Raw genomic sequence first — 20546 nt, 5'->3', positions numbered from 1 at the left:
GTCAACATATTTTGTGACGCACATTATTTTAATATGAGGTATACATAACACACTATACTGTGAGTACATATCATGTTAAAATTACCTCATTATAGTAAATTTTTTTTTTCATTTTTGGTATGTGTTGTTTCGTTACTTAAATAAACTCTTACTTTTATAAATGAATAGTAACTCTTAGTGTTGCGGTAGTAGAAACAGATACAGAGGATCACAAATATTGATCCTGTTTTCTAGTTTATGCAATTTGGTAAGGGGCTTATAATTGTCAATCAAATTATGTTAAAATAGGCTTTTGTCCTAAAATTGAAAAATTGTTTTATTTGGTACATTAGTATCTGATTTACACCAAGAAAGAATTATTCAAAAAAAAACTATTATCTTACGTATTTTGAATTTTAAAAAACGATTTCTTTAGTCATGAATCTTTACAAGTTTTTGCAAAATATATGTGTTTGTATGTGTAAGCTAACATAGTCTTTCATATGATGTGACGTAGTACCATGAAAGTACATCTGAGTTGTGTTTACTGTCACGTGATCGGATGCCTAGTTTTATAAAAATTATTATCTAAAAATATTAATAATGATCCTTAAATTTTATTAAAATTAATTTTGTGTTTTGTTATCTACATATTATGATTAATAATTAAAAATTTTTATTAAACTGATTTATTCTTAGTGGGTAAAAGCCTATTGAAACAAAAAAAATCAAATAATTTTTTATCAAAATAAGCAAAAATTAAAATTTTTATTGAACATAATATTTTACAAATAATTTCGATTCATGAATATCCTAATGTTTTATTTGATACCAGATAGTGACAGTTGAGTTAGCTTCGTCGCTACGATTTTGGCAATTTTCTTGATCAAGGTCACTTAATTACATCTACAAAATCTAGCATGGGAAACACATAGACTCTAGCAGTTTTAAATTACAAAAGTGTAAATGAATTATGAATTTGGAAAAAAAATGACAATTTTCTGCATTTTGGAAGTTGTGAATACTATGAAATACGCAAAAAGTATAGCCTTAAAGTCTGCGAATGATGAAGTAAGATTAAATGAGAAAATATATGTTTCGATATAATGAGAAAATCATTCAACCATGTTATATACTTCGACTTTTAATCGCAAATTTTCCCTCATTTTAGTCAACATTGACAAGTTAGCCCGGGAAAAGCCTTAAAAACAAAAGCAAGAAAATGTGGAACCCCAATAGGCCACCACTTGATAATTTTATGGTGTTGACGGTACAAGAAGTAATCGCTCGTTTATATTTTTTTATAATTTTTTTATAAAAATATAGGTATGCATTAAGTCTTCAACTATTGAACATAAAATTTTCAAACAGGCAATGTGTACTGAAAAAGTAAAAATTTTGTCAGTCTATTAATTTGTTTATTTAGTAGGAAAAGAAATACTATTAAAACGGTACGGGAAAACTTCTGATCTGAGAAAGTTTTCTTTCCTGTTTTGTTATTTGTTTCATTGATACTATTTAAAATACCAAACAAATGAAACTTACAAAATTTAAAAAACCCCCGACAAAATTTTGGGTAAAGAACACTAAACTCGCACTTAAAGCATACCTGAGAACACTCTCCATTAAATTGCCTTTCAAACGAAACAAAAAAGATCAAAATGGATTCATCCACTTAGGCGTTTCGATGCCATTGACAGGCAGACAGTAATACGCTTAAAAGTCTATAGTTTCAGAAAAAATATTTTTTGTCAAGATAGTTTTAACTTTTTTGAATGAGTTTGTATATGACAACTTCTAGTAAAGAAAAGAAAAGAGAACCAATTTATTAGTAAGCGCCATCGATTTGACGAAATAAACAGACAATTTCTTGTATAATAAAAATAAATTAAACGTTAGTTTTAAGTCACAGAAAGTTAAAAGCAGTAATTATTCTTCCCCGATGTACGAAGTACGATATCTCTGCACTTTAAAATTGCAAAAACTAAAAGATAATAATCCCCTTGTACTGCTTCGCGTAAGTGGATATATATACATCCATAAGATTAAAACATTTATGAAAGGGATATTAATATATATACATGCGTGGATAATGAACTTCCCTCAGTCATTAGTACACCCTCTCACTATTCTCTGTGACAACTTTAGAGAAAAAAAAAAACATCCTACGTCCGTTCGTACGGTACAAAGGTAAAATGACATATATAAACATTTTCATTCATTTAAAATCACTCATCACACTGTGTTTGTATGACATAGATGGAAGGTAAAGGCCTCAGGTGTCCTAACATTACGAAAATTGAATTAATAATTTATATTTGGGTGTAGAAATATTAAGATTGGACCGTATTATAAATTTGGTACATTGACTGTATAAGATAGGGATGACAATATGGCAATATGTTAAATAAATATGGGAAAGGATAAAGATAAAACATGTTTATGGAAATTTTGATTAGTTTTGACTAAGTTTCAAATTTGAAGTTAATCAAATCTTAATTAATTTGCTTAAAGCATTATAAGCCCGTCAGCAATCACGTTATGAGCATTTTGCTCACGCTCTATTTAAAACAAAAACAACTTTAATTTTTCAAATGGAAATTATATGGTTGAAACTTTTTCAAATAATTCGAATTATTTTCGAATTATTAATTATTCATACGTTTCATCTACAGTTTTTTTTTCAAGTGCTTTAGAAATTGTGAAAATTTCTTTCATCGGTGTAAAAAAAAAAAATATATTAACTTCGGAAGTTTTCGGGCTTGTTTCGGGCTTGTGATTATTTTCGTTAGTTTAATATAATTCGCACTTTAAATTAGTAAATTAAGAAAACTTTTTATTTCGATTGTTTCGCTTGTCTAATATTTTCACTTTCAAACATCATTCAATAATCACGTAATCAAACTATTTTTCACTAGCTACTGCATTAAAAAATAAATTTACATAAAATTATGTAAAGAGGGTATGATTTACAAAGTTAAAGAATCTTTAACATGCGAAATATTTGACACATGTGCAGAATGCATGAGCAAATCTCTCATCATGCGACTACGGATTACCGAATAGTTGATGCGAGTGCTGGCAGGTTAATTCCCTATTATTTATTATTTGGTCAAAAGGTCAAACAATTTTAATTCAAAAGAGACATTTCTAGTTTGAAAAAAAGTATGGTGTACATTCATATTCAAATCACTAAAATTGAATAAATAATATTTGGCTAGAAAAATCCATTATTCAAATATTCTTTATATCCTTACTTCAACATTATTTTATCTTATAGAAATTCGATTATTTCATTCCATTGGCATATAATAACTCATTAAAAAAGACACGAGAAGTGGCATGGGATACCCGGTAGGAACTATATTTCTTTCGTTATAAATTATGTATTATACGAATTGAATAATAAGCACAATGAAGGAATGGTAATAAAATTAAAAAATTTTTTTCTAATTTTCATTTATACAAGTTATGAAATATATATTTAAATTATATACGAGCAGTAAGCTTACATCTATATATAAAAATATTTTATGAATTTATAACCTACTCATTCAAAATTATTTTTCAAATTTTAAGCCAAAAGCCATCTTTGAACAGTAATTAAAAGTTACCGAAGATCAAAAGTTATTTAATAGATTAGAATTTAAAAAAAAAAAACTATTGATGTATGGCTTCATTGAGAACACTATGAATATTTCAAGATAATAAACTATTTAAAAAAATTTCGGTTGATCGGACACTAGTTTTTGTCCAGGCCCCATGCTTCAAGCGCGCCATAAGAAATGTAGTTCCCCAAAAGAAAAATTATAAGGGAAAGGTATAAGATTTTATTCCCGCTAGATTTTCACTGAAATTAGAAAATTATTCAAAAACAGAGGAATAAAGTAAAATTTTGAATTTCGTAAGAATAAAGTGGCAGAACACTTTTCAAGAATTACTTATCAGATTATTCACTCTGTATAAGTCAAATACTATTTGTAGCAAAGCTTGCAGCTAATTTTTGTGTTAATTTTAGTATGAGGCAAGTGAAAACAAACAATTGACTGAGTTAATTGTTGAAATACCATGTATAGACAGTGTAGATTACTCTATCACATTACACATATACATGTCACACATCCATAACTGATAATCTCATATTAATACATACTATAAAATTTGCATCTAATGTGTGCTTTCGTGAGTAAACAGTGATGTTTACAAAAAATTGTTTCAAGCAAAAGTTGTCTTTTTTTTATAATGAACATTTTTTAATTTAAACTTTTGTTCTATCTCTAACGGTTTACAAGATCCTACGTATACTTCATACTTACATGATATAATAGAATTTTGTTTTTCTCACTAAAATTTTTTGCGAATGAGGTTGACTTTTCTAAAGACGACGAGATGAAGTAGGTTTTTTATGTGACAATAATATTGCAAATAATTCAGAGAAAGACTTTGCTGTTCCTTAATATTTAGGATCCTCATTGAGGAAACATTATGAAACATCAGAATTCCCTACCTTTTGAAAAATGCACACAGTAGGTAATCATTTATACAAACAAACATATAACATGTTTGTCTCTTTTAAGTTCTGTATATTTCAATGTTGACATTATACGATGAAAATGGTTGTTAGTTATTATACAATTTCTTCTCGTTTTTTTCTTTTTTTTTTTCTGCTGTTCTCTACCTAAATAAACGCGTTTATTTTTACCCATTTTAAGCCTTCCTTATTTTCGTGTGGTAATGAATATTAACTCTTTTTTCTTTTTTAATTAACAAAATGAATGACTATGAATGGGTAAAGTAAACAAAATTTAGTTTATTTACTAATTTTACTAATTATTTTAGTTTACTGCTGTGTGTGTGTGTTGTCAATTAATTCTGTTTTTTTTGTACCTGTATGAGGGAGTTTTTTTTTTATAATTGAATTAAATAAGGTATTATCATTATCATAGATAATAGATTTTGATTAATTACTTTTTCACATAGATGTATGAAGCAAGTATTCAGATATAATTTTCTGAAGCATCCTCTCGGCGTAACGCAATGTGTTTCAAAAAAACAATTCACTATGAATAAGTACTTGAAATTTTGGTTTATCCAATTTCAACACTCGTAGGCTCAAGTTACGTGTACTGTTTCATTTATTCTAAAACTTGAGTGATACCCACCCGCTTCGCTGGACTAGGGGTAAAGATTGATAAAGATTGCTCTCGCTTATCCCCTTTCCATACTTTCCATAACACTCGAAATAATGGTAAGGATTGTTTTAAACAGGTAAAATATATGTATGGTTTTCTATTTTTATAAATTTATAATAGTCGTAATTATTCATTGAGTATATCAGAAAAGATGGCCGTGAAATATTTCATTATGGTAATGTCAAATGACTACTTTTACAGAAATTTGTAATTTATGCTAATGTGAAATTTTAATTTTTTTTTTTTAGTTAATATATCTTTATAAATTATATCTCATCTGTTATTCTGAAGTATGAGCTATATTGCTGAACAATTTCATTAAAAACCATTCGCTAGTTTTAGCGTGCAAGCGTAACAAACAAACAAACAAACAAACATGCTTACTTTCACATTTATAATATATAGAGATATCTCCTTAACAAGACTCAAATTTTCGGCTTAGATTTAATGAACAGAATAGGTTATACCTTTGTTGTTGAATTCCTTTATTCTTCTCATTTTTATCCCGCAAGCAACCGCGTTATGAGCATTTGGCTCACGCTAGATTTGAAACATTAATTACTTTTATTTTTCAAATGGTTACATATGGTTAAATCATTTTCTATCTTCATATAACTTTACCTATTTTCGAATTATGTATTTTTCAAACTTTTTCAACCAATTAACATTTTTGAAAAATGTATTTATTTCAAGCCCTTTAGAAATTGCGGTCTCTTATTTCCCGAGGTGCACATAATTGTAATAAAAAAAATATGCACTTTGTATATTTTTGGATCTGTTCGAGTACTTACGGTAATTTGAATGTCTGCCCGCTAGGCGCTGTTCATTTATTTGTATAAATAAATAATCTAATGTCAATATATTTTTTTTTTATTAAAATATTTGTGATAATAATTAACAGTTATTAATTAATTTTAATGATAAGTTTAAAAAATGTCGATAAGTAAGTACGCTATGCTTGTAATTGTTTTATTGTAGATTCCAATAAATTTTATCTTCGTAATTTTTGCGTTCTAACCATGCGGTAACGAACTACTCGTATTTTTTTCAACGGGTGTACGTTTTGTTTAATGTATAAACTGGTGTCTATATAGCTATCATGTTTATGGAACATTGATTGATAAAGTATATAATGTTATATTATGTAATGGATACCTTCTGCATAGAATTAAATTAAATTAAAATTATTCTATACTTGAAGTAACACGAAACAATTTGTTCATACTATACTTATTTTCAGTTTTGCATTTTATATTATAATAATTCACTTCATTTTCGGAAAATGCAAATTTTGTGAATGTTTGTCCAGTAAAATTGGCTGTCGTAATGAAAACATTCGATCATAAAAGTATCGTCATAAAAAGAAAAAAATTTCGAAAATATCAAAAGTTTTCGAATCGATGAACCAACAAACTGTTTTCCGATGAACCTTAACAAACCATTTGAGAATTTCTTAATGACTTGTAAAATTCAAATTCTTGAAAAATGCAAAAACTCCAAATGAAATTAACAATTTCCTTATGAGCATATCTAAAAGCTACATACTTAGTCCATGTTTGAAAATCTACTGAATTTGATGAAACAACTATGAGACCGTCTGAAAAATATACTCTTTCAAACAAAAAATTTTTTAAATCGGTTCTTCATTGGCGGAGTAATCGGTAAATATTGTTACGTAACTGCCTTGCGTATGGGGTCCAGGGGAAGATGCTGCCACCAAAGGTCTTTTATTTAGTAAGGAGAGACCTTATGAATCCTTATTAATGAATACGACTTTTTTATTGTTGATAATATCACTTTATTGTTTGACTTGATGTTGAAGTTAATAGTTTTTAAAACTTAGTTTGTAATAATCACAGTATAATCGAATTGATGTTCAAGTTGTATAATCACTGTATTATAACGATGTTGTTTCAAGCTGTATAATCACTGTATGAATTTTGAATATTTTAGTTTGCCTTTAAATATAAAACATTTAGGTCAAAATATAAAATATTGTGACGTAAAAATTGAATATTGAATATGAGTTTTTGCTGACAAGTAATATAATCAAAACCATGCCTCAATTCAATTATTGTGATTGTTAACATACATAACTTAATAATATAAATTAGCTGACTAGCTTAATGAATAAATATTTCAAATTAGGTTATTTAAAATATTATTACTTAATAATAATAATTTGATTGATTTAATGTGTTAGAACCACGTTTTTAAGGATAACGCTGTCCAGGGCCTAACAATATACATAAAAATAATAATAATTATCCGAATTGGGCGACTGTAAAGAGTTACCCATGTAGGAAAGTATGGCGGGCCCAGGCTTGGCCCAGGCTTGGTCCAACTATGCAGAACTCTGGGCCAGACTTGTAAGCCAGACTTGGCCCAGACTTGGGTAAAGTCTGGAATGATAATGCTGGCCCAAGACTGGTTACCTCGACTGGCCCACGCCTGGTTGGCAGGGCTGGGCCATAGTTAATTTTTAAGTTTGGCCCATGCCTGGTTGGCAGGGCTGGGCCATAGTTAAGTTTTGGGTCTGGCCCACGCCTGGTTGGCAGGGCTGGGCCATAGTTAATTTTTAAGTTTGTCCCATGCCTGGTTGGCACGGCTGGGCCATAGTTAAGTCTTAGGTCTGGCCCATGCCTGGCTGGCAGGGCTGGGCCATAGTTAAGTTTTAAGTCTGGCCCATGCCTGGTTGGCAGGGCTAGGCCATAGTTAAGTTTTAAGATTATTTTATGAAGAATTCTATTTTGTGATTCATTTGACAGGGCCAACCCCAGCTGTACCGCAACACTGAGTCAACCCGCGGTAGAAGAGGAGCAAGCTCCTAACGATCTACCGTGTTCCAAATAATAGTTTAATATACTGGTCTCGCAATGCGAGGCGTACCATATATTGAGTTGATAAGAACACATACTGCACGTTGAGTTTAACTCATTGAGCCGAGAAGCGATAACATTGTATGTTTATATACACCTTACTAGAACATCTTACTAGTGAGAGGTTTTGAAAAAAAATATTACTTTGTAAAAAGGATAGTGACTAAAAGACAGAGAAGGAGGAAGTTATTGTAAGTACATGTACCTACTCCATAAACAGTATTACACATGCGCATTGTATACCTTTTGGTTGTATATGCCAATTTTTGTTAGGTATTTAAAATTTCTACAATGTCAAATGTGTCCATTTCAGGAGTTTATGTCATCAATGTAATTAATTAAATAATAATAATAATAATAAAATGACGATTTATTCTGCGATTTCCCTTCAATAATTGAATATTGTCAGCCAAGGCTAGGATGCCTAGTCTTGGCCCAAGACTGGGCTCCCTTGCGTTGGCCGTTCTATGGCAAACCAATGTTGGCCCAGGCTTGGATAATCATTGGATTGGCCAAGGCTAAGATGCCTAGTCTTGGCCCAAGACTGGACTCCCTTGCGTCGGCCGTTCTATGGCAAACCAATGTTGGCCCAGGCTTGGATAATCATTGGATTGGCCAAGGCTAGGATACCAAGTCTTGGCCCAAGACTGGGCTCCCTTGCGTTGGCCGTTCTATGGCAAACCAATGTTGGCCCAGGCTTGGATAATCATTGGATTGGCCAATGCTAGGATGCCAAGTCTTGGCCCAAGACTGGGCTCCCTTGCGTTGGCCGTTCTATGGCAAACCAATGTTGGCCCAGGCTTGGATAATCATTGGATTGGCCAAGGTTAGGATGCCTAGTCTTGGCCCAAGACTGGACTCCCTTGCGTCGGCCGTTCTATGGCAAACCAATGTTGGCCCAGGCATAGATAATCATTGGATTGGCCAAGGCTAGGATGCCAAGTCTTGGCCCAAGACTGGGCTCCCTAGCGTTGGCCGTTCTATGGCAAACCAATGTTGGTCCATGCTTGGATAATCATTGGATTGGCCAAGGCTAGGATGCCAAGTCTTGGCCCAAGACTGGGCTCCCTTGCGTTGGCCGTTCTATGGCAAACCAATGTTAGCCCAGGCTTGGATAATCATTGGATTGGCCAATGCTAGGATGCCAAGTCTTGGCCCAAGACTGGGCTCCCTAGCGTTGGCCGTTCTATGGCAAACCAATGTTGGTCCATGCTTGGATAATCATTGGATTGGCCAAGGCTAGGATGCCAAGTCTTGGCCCAAGACTGGGCTCCCTTGCGTTGGCCGTTCTATGGCAAACCAATGTTAGCCCAGGCTTGGATAATCATTGGATTGGCCAATGCTAGGATGCCAAGTCTTGGCCCAAGACTGGGCTCCCTTGCGTTGGCCGTTCTATGGCAAACCCATATTGGCCCAGGCTTGGATAATCATTGGATCGGCCAAGGCTGGGCAACCCAGCCTTGTCCCAGGCTCGGGCAATCGTTGGGTCGGCCAAGGCTAATTATTTCATCTTGGCTCAAGCATGGGCCAATATCGGGGCGCCAAAGCTGGGATCCCCAGTACTGGACCAGGCTAGGCCCCGTCGTTCAACTATGGCGGTTCCTACATGGGTATGCGTATTCATAAATTTAAAAAAATTTACGGGATAAATTGAGAACCTTTCTCCTTTTTCGTTAGTTAAAATCAAAATTAATTGAGATTGAAATATTTTTTAATTTGTTTACTTCGGACAAAAAAATAATATACAATTAGTGAACGCAAAACAATGATTATATGAATTTATACTTTAAAGCGTAAATGGGCTCTATAGCCTAAGTGTGTCCTTCGTAGACAGCCAATATAACCTAACCTAACCTAACCTAACCTAACCTAACCTAACCTAGCCTTAAAGCGTACCAGCATACTCGTCTCCCGGATGAAAACTAAAAGAATGAACAATCAATTTGCCTACACTTAGACGCGAAACTATATCCAATTTATATTGTACCAACTTCGAAGAACTTTTATCGGAAACAGACGACTGTACTGTAAAACTATGCGAATTTATAGGAAGAAATTTTTTGGTTACTTCGGACAAAAAAGTAAGATTGAATAAAAAAAACTTTTTACAGAAAGCAAATCGACTTCAAAGGAAAAACTTTTCCAAAACAAATTAATATGCACTAAAAAAATAACGATAATATAATGTAGTTAAAATTATTGTTATTAAGATATTAGTTTTGGAGTTGTTGTCAGCCAAGGAAACTACTCTGACAGAACAGTTTGCTACATTAGCTTTGCGGACACCGACTCCAAAAATAACAATAATTATAACTAAATTATATTATCCTTATATTTTTGTGATTTTTAGTGAATCTGCAGTACACAGAATCATCGAAATCCGTTGGCGTGATATTGAGTTATTCGTCCTCTTGTCTTGCATACTTAATACAAATTTAAGACTTTTATGGTTTTCTCATGGATATCGTTGTCAGAACTGGAGCAAAATGAAATGTGACTATACGGGAAGCACCAGCTTTCAAATAGATAAAGAATTAACAAAACCGTTTGACCCTGTCGAAAGTTCAGGTAACACATAAAAAAAATACATTCGAATTGATAACCTCCTCCTTTTTTGTTTGAAGTCAGTTAATAAGTAAACCCATAACAATGATTTTTTTTATTTAATCTTAAAGATACCTACATATATTTTTCAAGGAACTTTAACAAACGAAAACACTGAGCGAGAAAATACGGAAAATATTATATTTTATTAAAATTTGAAATTATTCAAATAAAAAAAAAATAAAAAAAATTGGTATAATAAAAATTTTGTAGACACCCCTTAAATATTTTTCGTATAGTCGACAAACAAGCATATAAAATTCTTTTTTATCCATTTTGTCATATAATTTGAACTAAAAATTCGTCTCATGTGTATTGTAATTTGGTAGCAAAGACTTAGAAGAACATACATGTCAACAACAGTTCGTACGGCATGGGAGTACGGCATAGTTTAAAGTATACAGAAAATAATAACATTAACATGGTAATATTCGATGGTATTACCAGCATAATAATAATATATGTATAAGTAAAATATATATATATGTAGTTATATTAGAAAATATTTTCGAATAAACTTTTTCGAGTATTAAATCTAGGGCCAGTCTTTGCATGTATTTGACTATCATTCCAGAATGGCTTGGAAATTGATGTTTTTGTCAAGGTCGTGCCTGATATAACATACGCCTACAAAAATTGTCACAGGAGAGTTCGCATTGAGAACGATATTCAAATGAAGAGATATAGTCTTGCTTAAATATATACATTTTCGCACTGTTTTGGAAATGCTTTATTTCATTTATAATGAATTGTTCTATAGAATACCAGTAATCGGAACAAATCCAGTAAATCCATAGTTTCTATAATATACAGACGCGACTCGGCTGTAATTGAATAAAAATGGGAAACTTATTTTACTCGATATTCAACAAAGGGACAGACTGTCATGTTACAATGGAATAAATTACAATAAGCCGGTCAAAAGTGTCGAAAGTGGAAAAAGTGGGGAAACAGCACCGATTTGAATGAAACTATTTTTAACGTTTTTATGGGACTTCAAGGGACATTCAGCCAACTTAACCTAGTCAGCAAGGGAAAAATTACCCCAGCAGGGGATATATCTAGCTTAAATTTTTTTGAAATGCTTATTTTTGACCTAATGCCATTTTTGACCAGAAATTCCACTTTTGGCATAAAAACGGAAAACCAAGTATTTATCGTCCAAATGGTTATCTAGGTGGTATTTTTGGTTGCTAATTACGATTCTAATGTCATACAAACGGATTATGTAACGTATTCCGAAAACCGTGCCATTTTTTGCCAAGAATTTAACTTTTTTGACATAAAAACGGCAAACTAAGTATTTATCTTCCAAACTTTGCTCTATGGGGCATTTTTGGCCGGTGATCACGAATCCGATGATCGATTCTATCCAAATTTCCAAAAACGTGCTATTTTTGATCAAGAATTTCATTTTTTTTGATACTAAAAGCATGCAATTTTAACCAACTATTATGGAAAGTTGGACTTCATCTATTACTCAAAAAGAAAATAAATATTCATAATCCAGCTGTGTTATAATTCAGAGCCTTTCGAAAGAAAAGCCTCTACCTATCAAATTTTTATAGATTACTTATTCAACACGTCCTTGAAAACAGTTTATCAAATTTCCAGCCATTCTAAAATAATTGAGAAATACTTTGCCTAGTGCCTTACACCTAATATATTAGAAAATATTTTCGAATAAACTTTTTCAAGTATGTATATAACTTACTTGTATCTATCTATACGTATGTATGTATGTATGTACGTATTTACGAAAGTATATCAAAAAGGATCAAAGTAAAACGACGACAAGAGTTATTTTTGAATTTCATTTAGTTTTCTAAACAGAAATAGTTTACCATGCTAAACTTGCACACTACACAGTACACAGTCACACAATATATTCTTCTCTCATTCATAAATTTCGTTGTTGTTGAAGAAAAATTGTAATTTATAAACTATATTAAAATGTTATACATTTCATTTATACAGGATGAATCATTAACAGTGTTAAAACATTCTAAGTGAAATTCTTTACACAAAAAAAGAAAATTAATCTCTTGAGAATAAATGAAAGCTTGAAAAATTTAGAGAAAATATAATAAAACTTGTAGTCATACACTAGTAATAAAATTATTTTTTATTATTTTTTAATTATTTATTGTATTTTAGTAGATACTACCAAAAACCAAATATAAATTCAATTAAAAAAAAGGATTCGTACTTTTTTGTAGTCGATATACATTATGGTAGTTTAGTGAGACAGAAACCTTTAAAACGAGATTTTTGAATGTCATCTGAGATGTTCATTCATAGAAATAAAAAAAAAACCACTTCTAAGGATATGACAAAAGTGATCTGGCACTTTTTTTCAGTTTTCTTCAGGCGGTTGAATTTACGATATTTCTCTCTTTATTGAACTTCAGTAGAGATGCAGTATGTCTGTCATGTATAGTGATTGCTTTAATTAACGTGGAATACGTGCAACCTAATTTCTGCCTGGAAAATTAAGGTTAAATTATGTAATAATAATATTCCATTATATAAGAACTACAAGTACACGAAAATGATATGTTTTAAAAATTTTTTTTGATTTATTGATTATTCATTTTTTACAAGACTGTCAAGGAGTAATTTTGTTTTTTACGCGTTTGTAAAATTCTTTACTACCTCGTATCTTCCAAACGGATAGATAGATTTCGACATCTAAGGTTCCGTTATATTAACCTTAAAAACCCGAAAGTTCAAAACCAAAGATTCTCAGATAGGTAATTTAAGTTTGAAAGCGTTAATTTGTGGAAGGTATTAACATTAATCAAACACATTTTTTTTTTCACACAACAAAAGAGTTTTGTACTACGATAATTTTAATCCTACATAATTGCAATACCAAAAGGTATATTCAAAATCCAACCGATTAGAAATCAAATTTTACGAGACGTTGCTGGCTCTGTTACCACACCAAAATGTAATAATTTAAAACATGCTAAACTTTAAGTGTACAATTTCTGTCAAATTAGCATAATTTAAAAACAGAAAACCGAACGTATTTTTATATATTTATTACCTATATATTCGAAATATATCTATATATTCAATTATTTTTTTGATAAAATAACTTTTTCCCTAAAATTCCCTATTGACAATAATATATAAACTCCAAACATGAATTTGAGATTAAAAACTAAATTGTTGCAGTTAGTTTGAGGGAGATAGACAGCTTTTCATGACACACACTCACATAACATTCGCCTGTCACATAAATAGTTTTTAAGTTTTAAAGAAAAGTAACTTAAAGTTCACAACAAATAGGGTGGTTGGATGGCTAACCGTCCAACTATATGTATAGAAAGAGGATAACTTGACTTCTTTCTTTTGAACATATTATACACTTTTACACGGTAACACATTTGAAGCACATTTCATGCGACTTTAACAAGATTTAAACTTTCTGATAGAACGATATTATTTTCATCCTAAAATAGAAATAATTACTTACATTTACATTTTGAGGTATATAATGTTAATCACAGGATATAGTTCTGATATGTTTGCTGGTTGGGAAGTAAAACAAAAAAAGTGCAACAAAAAAACGACACCAAAAACCGACATATAGGTTACCTAGGAAAGTAAAACTTTTTCAATCGACTCAGCTTGCAATGAATTTTGAGAAAATGCAAATATTTTAAAACTGTCATTTTGTGTTTTTTGTCAAAATTTTATGTTTTATCATTTAAAAAAATTGAGTTGAGAAAGTTATCAGAGGTTAAAGCAAACAGAAATAATTTAAAGTAAGTTCATTGAAATTTTTATGTTATGTAATAATAAATATCCTGATCAAACCAAACGTAATGTACGCACATATTGGGTTAACTACTAAATCAGAAGTATGTCTTTAAACTAAACGAATACTACAATTATTTCATACAGCAGAAACTAAAAGTAACTAGGAAATTAAATTCTTTAAAGAATCAAACAAGTATTTGACTTCTAAAATGAATACCTTCAATTTTCAGAAAGATATCTTGTATATAAAAAAGGTAAGCGCTACATTTATTATGTAACAAGGTACCAAAGGCATATAGTTCCTACCGGGAGTCCCACTACACCTCTCGTTTTTTTTGTTAATTTTATTGTAATGTTTTGAAAGTATTAGAAAAATTTTCTATCAGACCGTAAGCAGGTGACAGAGGCGTCTAAAAAGTATTCCGTTTTGTAAAAAATGATAAAATGTCGAACCTGCTTTCCATACGAAAATATCAACGAGTTTTCCACTTAATTTTATTTTGTTTTTGTCAGCAAATACTCTGAGCCCTTTTCAAAGCAGTTGCGAGAAAATTTGGCACTCGAATCTATCATCTTATCCTCTACATGATCTTATCATGAACATAACAATTTTCTAATAAGAAAGTTAGCATTCTAGCTTAGAAAGGGCATATTCACTGTGCCTAGTTTCTCAAGTACTATATATTTATATTTATTTATATATAGAGCTTTTTGTGAATGAGAGCTCTTTAGTTTGAAAAACTGTCAAAAGAAATATCTTACCTGGGTAGTGTACAACTTGAATAAACACAAACATAACCATTCAATATGGAGTCTTAGTATATAGACTTTATTATAGTTATTGCACAAACTATTTTACTTCTGTACGTGTATTATGGTGGCATCTACTACGAAAACCTTATTTATTTATTTTGTTTTTTAAACATGTCTCTCATTTCACCTGTCATTTTTATTATTTTATCAATAAATTGTTTTAATATCATTATTTATACATTTATAATAACATAGTCTGACTTCAAGAAAATTCGGAGAATGGGTGATTTTTACTTTGCTTTGAAGTTTCTATATCAAAACGTAAAAAGTCCTAATCGATCCGTGGGTTGTTTAAAATTTTAGTTCTGGCGAAAAGAGAGCGAAAAGGTTAATGGAATATTATGATTGATTGGTAGAACAAACAGCATTTTTAATTTTTCTTTAACAACGTATTAGAATTTGTAACCAAAACTATTATTTACTTACGTAAAAGACTACACAAAACCTTAATTGGCGTTTCGAATACTAAAATGTCAATTCCCACAGATTACTCTTTATGAAGGTGACTTGATAACTGTGTCAGATACGTTTCAAAAGCCTTCTGTTGATATCCCATAGCAAGATGTCACCTCAAAGATTATTTGAATTAGTCCAAATTAATGTTCCTTTTTTCAAACATAAATAATACTTAATCATTTTAGTGTAGGTTTGGGAATATTTGTGTAACCCTTCTTTGTTACTGAACAAATTAAGGAATTTTGTGAAGCATTTTTCAAATTTGAATACTTTCCGGAATTTTCAAATTGAATTTCATAAATTTTAATATGAAATATTCGACGATATAGTCAAGCTCCGAAAATAAAAGTTCTAAGCTGACAAACTATTTTGGTTAAACTTTCTAAAGGACACGTGTTTTGGAATTGTAAAATGTCAGGTCATCTTTGTATGTAGCCTTTACAGAATAATTGTTATATAAACAACTAATTGAAGCTCATATAATAAAAAATTAAGATTCCTGAATTTTCTATTCATCTTTTGTTTTTCGAGATTCTTAAAATTGTTTTGTTTTCAGCACAAAGACACTTTGTGCTGAAAACAAGGAAAAAAAGAAAATAATATTTAGAAAAATTGGATTTTTGCATAAATTTAAAAGACTTTTCGTTGCTAATGGGGAGTAAAATTAAATGTTCGTATTAACTATGTAATTTTTACAAGGAAGTTGAAGGAGATTTTCTCTTAGGAGAATTTAGCACCAATAGAAGCTGTACGGCTAATTGTACACATAACTTTAGATACGCAAGAATATCTAGAGGTGTATTTAGCAATGGCATCGCATATCCTTTCGGGCGCAGGGAATAATAGCCTCTCTCCAAATGATAAAATATCCTTCTACGCTTTGTCGTTATGTCCCTAAGTATAAGAGCACTAACAGAGTATAACATTACATTCCTTAATTTTAATGTATTTACAAACACATTTGTTGTGATAAAATGAAATACGCATCTTAATTACATTTATAAGAGATCATGTTACGAATAAATATAACAACACTTCACTTCAACAGTGATGAACAAACACAGAGCAAGCACGAAGCGTGGCAGTAGCGTGGTGGATGGAGAGAAGGACATCATCTTCTACTTTAACAGTTTACAATACTGTAGCTTGAAGCTTGTAATGATGACGAGGCTATGAAAATGATGACTATTTATTCCCTATGAGAACGAGAGTCGTCTTCGTATATTTTATATTATCTATCACTTTTCCTTAATTACTATTTGTTATAATCTGCAATACTCATTTTCGACCTTATTACTTTAAAATAAGTTATAATTTTAAAATAAATTTATCTTTGAATTGCAACATCTTACGACATATTTCGCTATTATCAATATTGATTGAGTGTAGACACTCATCTTGAATCCAAGAAGTCCACTATTTTAATTCAGTGGTTCATTTTAAATTAGAACCAAAAGTATCAGGATCTGACAGTTTAACGAGCCAAGTTTTTATTTATAAACTGGTATTTTTAATTGGTACCAATACTTATTTAAGGTTTTAACTTGATTCCCACCATGCTTGATTAATATCTTTCGCGCTCAGTGAAATTAGATGAATCCATATTAAAACCCGGAATCCATAAGGCCCGGCATTATTGAATAGGTTTATCACAATATAAAAAATTTTGGAATGTAACTTTTGCCAGGATAACCCTGCTGCCATTATTTATTAATTAATTGATTATTTAATAATCAATTATTTTATAATTTTGTTCTTTTGAATTTAAATGGAATTTTATAAGTATCATACAATAAAATGTTACCCTTTTATAAGAGATAGCTTACGTCTGGCTGTAAGTAACCGTAGCTTTAATAAGATTTATAGTGTAATATTGTATGGTATAGATCTTGTAAAATTCGTATAGAAAAATGCAAACAAACAAAATTTTAAATAAATAAAATAAAATAATTGAATAATATTAATAGCAGCAGAGCAAACCTTACAGAGATTACATTGCTAGGATGTTTATATTGTAATAAACCTATTCATTCATATTTTCATCAGATGAGACATCATTATGCTCATAACTCTCGCAGATTTTTAAATTGATAGCAAACCTTACCTGAATGTTTCCCAAATCACACTCCTTTCACTAATTATTCTACTACTGAACTACTCGATGCTAGTCAAAGTATAAGTAATGTCTTAAGAGGAGATGCAGAATGTAACGAAAGGTACACAAAATCAAGTAGTTTTTGAATTGACTTGAATCTGGCGTTTCATTGATAGCTCACTAAAGATACTTTCTACCGACATAAATTTACAAATTTAGTTTCTAACGATTAGTAAATATGTTACCAAATAAATTTTCACCTTTTTAACATTATGGCATAAAGAAAAGGAATATATGGAAACAGGGACTTATTTTCTATCTCAAGTAAACATCCTACAGGGTGTTTCAAAGGATAATACCTCGTGTATCTTGTACAAAAAGTGTCCCTGTGATCTAATAATTGTTGAGTATACGGTATATTTTTCAGTTCGTAATATGCTTGTAAAATTCCAACTGACCGTTATTATTAAAGCAATAGTTTACATACAAAGTTCTTCCACGACCTTTTTCTTGAAAAGTCTAAACAAGTGCCAAGAAAGTCGATGCTACTGTAATTAAGAAAATAAAACTTGATAATTTGGTGTTTGATTTCATCTCTTAAACTATGCTTCAAATCTTCAAATGCATCTTTATATAATCAAATTATTATTTCTTACATCTTTCGAAAAAAATTTGTTTCTCTGTAAGTGGAATATTTTATTCCTTCACATTTGCTTTGCTCACTTATTCTATTCTTTTTATATGAACCTCTCTTTTTGTGTTCCACCCAGTATATTATCTGTATCACCAAATTACGTATATTTTTCACCAGAAAAGTATAAAATTTTCGTTCTTGTTATAAATATAGAATACATAATTTACTTTAATCATTAAAATCTTACACAAAACTTTAAGTACTAATAATAACATGTAATGATGTCATAGGAAAATTTTGTTTTTCAACTATTAGTAGTAAAGGCCTTTAAGGGGCTTCTTTTCTTTCTATACATTCTGGTTTATTGTACACAATTAAGTTTGTTCTTTTTATTTCGGTTGTAGTAAACTAAGGATGTATAGAAAAGGATAGACTTATTACACTCTATAAACACTTTCTTTTTCTACTTAAGCATAGAGCTTTACATCCATCTAAAAAGAACAGATTTATCAAAATGTGTCAACTGCATCACATTTCATCTATAAAATATAACCTGAACTAACTTGTTCGTCTGATGGCGCACTGCTTTTAATATCAAAAATATTTTAATGAAACACAAGACTTATGAGATAAGGTTTTATGGCTTTTTGCGTTTAAGGATTTTAAAGGTTTTTAACACACGTTAAAATGTTTGTGTGGTATAGTTATGTGGTTAATAAACTTTATCAAAATCCTATCGCAGTGTATTACCAGCAATGATAGATGGAAAATTAAAAAAAAAAATGTATCGTATAAGCGCAGTCAAATAACGAATTTTAAAATATTTATGAAACTTTTATCTCTTCTTGGAGCTACTATTATTTAAAAATTCCCAGATAATGTCTGATTTTCCAGTATAATACATCACACTTTCCAGTGGTTTTAAAAAAAATTGCATAGCAAAAGTAATGTTGCGCTGAAGTTTAACGGACAATGAAAGATACAACTTCTGGTTTTTGCCATTTGACATTTATCCGGACTTTCATGATCAAATTGCTCAAAATTGAAAAAAAAAATTGGGGTTTTTGGACTAAACAAGATTTAAAATGCCGTTCATTTCACAGTTAGATAAATATTTGCTCTCTAGAAAAATTTTTGTTCCGGAATTTGATGAAACTCTGAATAAAAGGCAATTTTTACCCTAAAAATCGAGATAATTTGACGATTAATCTTGGGTTTTTATAGAGTCGCCGAAAATTTTATATGCAGCCTTTTATTTCATAGAGATTTTTAGCGGATTTCGAGAGCATCTAATTTATTCGTCAAATTCGGCAAAACTAGATGTTTTTTCTAGAAGGTTATAGAGTATCCAAGCCCAAATATTTGCTAAGAAGTCGACCTGATATACACAGTTTCAAATTCTAAAACAAAAACTTGTTTCTGAATTTTTGTTTTTTTCTAAAAAGTCGAATAAAACTGCATGTAGATTAAAACGCAAGTGTATAGGTATATTCTTTGGGGATTTTCTAGAACCATCTACAATCTACATACTATATCCCCTTCATATGAATCGATATGTTATGAACCAAAGATTTGAGTTATAAATCAAAGAGTATTGCAAGTTTGCTTGCTACTCGAACAAGATACACAACAAAATAAACTTTATTAATTATTTAAGGGCACACTTTTGTAAAATAAATTTAAAGTAATCTATGAATAAATTATTGGAAAAGAAAATAAATTACGGAAAGGAAATGTTTAAACAACGGAAATAAGTATACCTAACGTTTGTTATAGTTTAAGTAACAATAATAAATAATTATCTAAATGAGAAAAAATATTAAATAAAAATAATAATAATTTTTTAAATGGTAAAACTCATTTATTTCATTAAAATTTTAATAAATAAATATTTAATTTTAAGTAAAATAAAAAAAATAAAATATAACTAAAAGAAAAATACTTAACAGAGAAAATGAAGACACAAATAACAAATAGAGGAGTTATAAAGTATGTATACTTCTGTCTTTACAACACTACTCTCATTATTGTAAAGGTACTGTTGCTATACAAGCATATCAACAACAACAAGAACCAGCTTATTTAAAACAAATTTTTGTATAATGTGATTTGAAAAATTTATC

At 30.4% G+C, this 20546-nt stretch overlaps 1 protein-coding gene and 1 non-coding gene across 2 annotated transcripts in view; one reads left to right on the top strand and one right to left on the bottom strand.

The window, feature by feature from the left end:
• LOC123300903 overlaps positions 1-20546 on the top strand; it is an 876857-nt gene that overhangs the window by 287028 nt on the left and 569283 nt on the right. The window lies entirely within an intron of this gene.
• LOC123301895 lies at positions 7932-8125 on the bottom strand. Its single transcript, XR_006535456.1, has one exon. It is a non-coding gene; the product is annotated as a U2 spliceosomal RNA (small nuclear RNA).

This window comes from Chrysoperla carnea, chromosome 5, assembly GCF_905475395.1.
Source record: "Chrysoperla carnea chromosome 5, inChrCarn1.1, whole genome shotgun sequence".
Classification (NCBI taxonomy): Eukaryota; Metazoa; Arthropoda; class Insecta; order Neuroptera; family Chrysopidae; genus Chrysoperla; species Chrysoperla carnea.
This window is presented reverse-complemented; position numbering and strand designations above follow the sequence as displayed.